Raw genomic sequence first — 2,443 nt, forward strand, 5'->3', positions numbered from 1 at the left:
CCTGGGGCGGGAGGCTCGGGGGACGCAGCCGGCGCTCCCCGGCACGGTTCCCCAACGGGGCGCCCGCTGCCCTCGGCCCCTGGCTGCCCGCCGCCCTGCAACAGCCGCTGCCAGGGGATGGGGGAGCACCTGCGGCTTGGGTGGTGGTGGATGCGCCTTAGACTCATGGAGCCCCATGGAAGGGATTCTGTTGAGCTGTGGTGCTGGAGAAGGCTCTCGAGAGCAAGGCTCCCTCTAAGCTGTGGGGAAAGAAAGAACAACTAGCCCGCACTACTGGGTGCTGGTAGGGAGCCCCAGCCCCGTAATATATATGTGGCCGTAGCTTAGGAACCCATTGTGATTGGAAATTTGCCTGTAAACCGCTCAGAGACCTTCGGGTCTGAGCGGTCTATAAACCGATGCGTAAATGAAGAAGGCATACATTGTGAGCAAAAATTCTACTTTGTGAGCTACTATCGGCATTACAGTTGTGAGTGAGGGATTTGCCTCCTGCATAAATCAGTTGGCTCTGGAGCCCTCCTTCCTGAGCCAAGACAAAAATGTGTGCGCCGGAGGCTAAAAAACCGTGAGCTAGCTCACACTCATTCAGCTTAGAGGGAACACTGCTTGAGAGTCCCTTGGACTGCGAGGAGATCAAATCAGTCCATCCTAAAAGAAATCAACCCTGACTGTTCCCTGGAAGGCCAGATAATGAAACCGAAGGTCAAATACTTTGGCCACCCAATGAGAAGGGAGCCCTCACTGGAGAAGAAGACCCTGATCCTGGGAAAGATTGAAGGTCAAAGACGACCGGGATGGCAAGGGATGAGATGGTTAGACAGTGTCATCGATGCAACGAACATGAAGTTGAGCAAACTTCAGAGGACGGCGGAAGACAGGAGGGCCTGGCGGGATCTTGTCCATGGGGTCGCGGAGAGTCTGACTCGGCTGTGCGACTGAACAACAACAAGAGGAAGGGACCTCCGGGGTCATCTAGTTCAACCCCCTGCACAATGTAGGAAATTAAGAACATAAGAGAAGCCAATGTTGGATCAGGCCAAAGGCCCATCCAGTCCAACACTCTGTGTCACACAGTGGCCAGAAATACCAGGTGCCCTCAGGAGGTCCACCAGTGGGGTCAGGACACTAGGAGCCCTCCCACTGTTGACCACCCCCTCCCAAGCACCAAGAAGACAGAGCATCCCTTGCCCCAGAGCCCCTAGCTATACCTTGTGGCTCATAGCCACTGATCCATATGCTTATCCAATTCCCCCTTGAAGCCGTCCATGCTTGTAGCCGCCGCCACCTCCTGTGGCATTGAATTCCAAGTGTTAATCACTCTTCGGGTGAAGAAGGACTTCCTTTTATCCGTTCTAACCCGACCGCTCTGCAGTGCCCACGAGTTCTTGTATTGTGAGAAAGGGAGAAAAGTACCTCTTTCTCTACCTGCTCTTTCCCATGAATAATCTTATAAACCTCGATCATGTCACCCCTCAGTTGTCTTTTTTCCAAGCTAAAGAGCCCTAAGCACCTTAACCTTTCCTCATAGGGAAATTCACAAACACCTCCCCACCCAGTGACCCCTGCTCCATGCCCAGAAGATGGCAAAAAAACTCCAGGATCTCCAGGCAAACTGGCCTGGGGAAAAATTTCTTCCTGATCTCCAAAGTGGCGATCAACATTTTCCTGGGCGTGCAAGAAAGGGCCACGAGAACTAAGCACTGAGGCAACCCTTCCTGCCCTCCCTTCTCATGATCTGCCCAAGCTCACGAGCCCCTCTTGCATGGCAGCTGCCTGCTGGAAACTTCCCAGGAAAACAAAATATTTCATGTTAATAATTAACCTTTGTCCCAGTGAGGACAGCCAGCGTTCTAACTGGCCGCTCTTGTGTCTGACGGGGAGAAATTTTGCAGGCAAAGCATTTCCCCTGGGCTTTACCTTTCATCCGGGGGGAAAGTTTCAGCTGCAGGTTTTCAACTCGCCGGGCTGCTGTTGAAGATGTACCAGCAGCACTGGGGAGAGACCGGAAGGCCCCAGCCGACGAGTTTTTGAACTCTGGAGGCAGCTGTTGAGCTGGGTTTGTACTGCCAGAGGCGGTTAGGGGGCCGGAGCTGCCACTGTCCATGCAAAGGTTTGGGAAGGGGGAGGGGTGTGTGCGGCAGGAATCCTTGACGTTGAGTTTAAGCAGAGGCGGACGCAAAATCTGGCTGCTCTGGACCCAAGAGTTGGCCTCTAGCAGGATTCGACCGTGTCCCCTGGAGGAGAGGAGCTTATCAACAGCATAATTAGTTCATCATTGTGTGGCATTCTGTGTAGTATAGCCAGGAAGCAGTGTTCCCTCTAAGCTGAGTTAGTGTGAGCTAGCTCACAGGTTTTTAGCCTCCGGCTCACACATTTTGTCTCAGCTCAGGAAGGATGGCTCCAGAGCAACTAATTTATGCAGGAGCCAAATCGCTCGCTCACA

The 2,443-nt window shown here is 53.3% G+C and overlaps 1 protein-coding gene across 1 annotated transcript in view; it reads left to right on the forward strand.

Moving 5' to 3' along the window:
• The window catches only part of ECHS1 (enoyl-CoA hydratase, short chain, 1, mitochondrial), an 18,839-nt gene that overhangs the window by 6,919 nt on the left and 9,477 nt on the right, over positions 1-2,443 (forward strand). The window lies entirely within an intron of this gene.

This window comes from Gekko japonicus, unplaced genomic scaffold (assembly GCF_001447785.1).
Source record: "Gekko japonicus isolate JY-2015 unplaced genomic scaffold, Gekko_japonicus_V1.1 scaffold2412, whole genome shotgun sequence".
NCBI lineage: Eukaryota > Metazoa > Chordata > Lepidosauria > Squamata > Gekkonidae > Gekko > Gekko japonicus.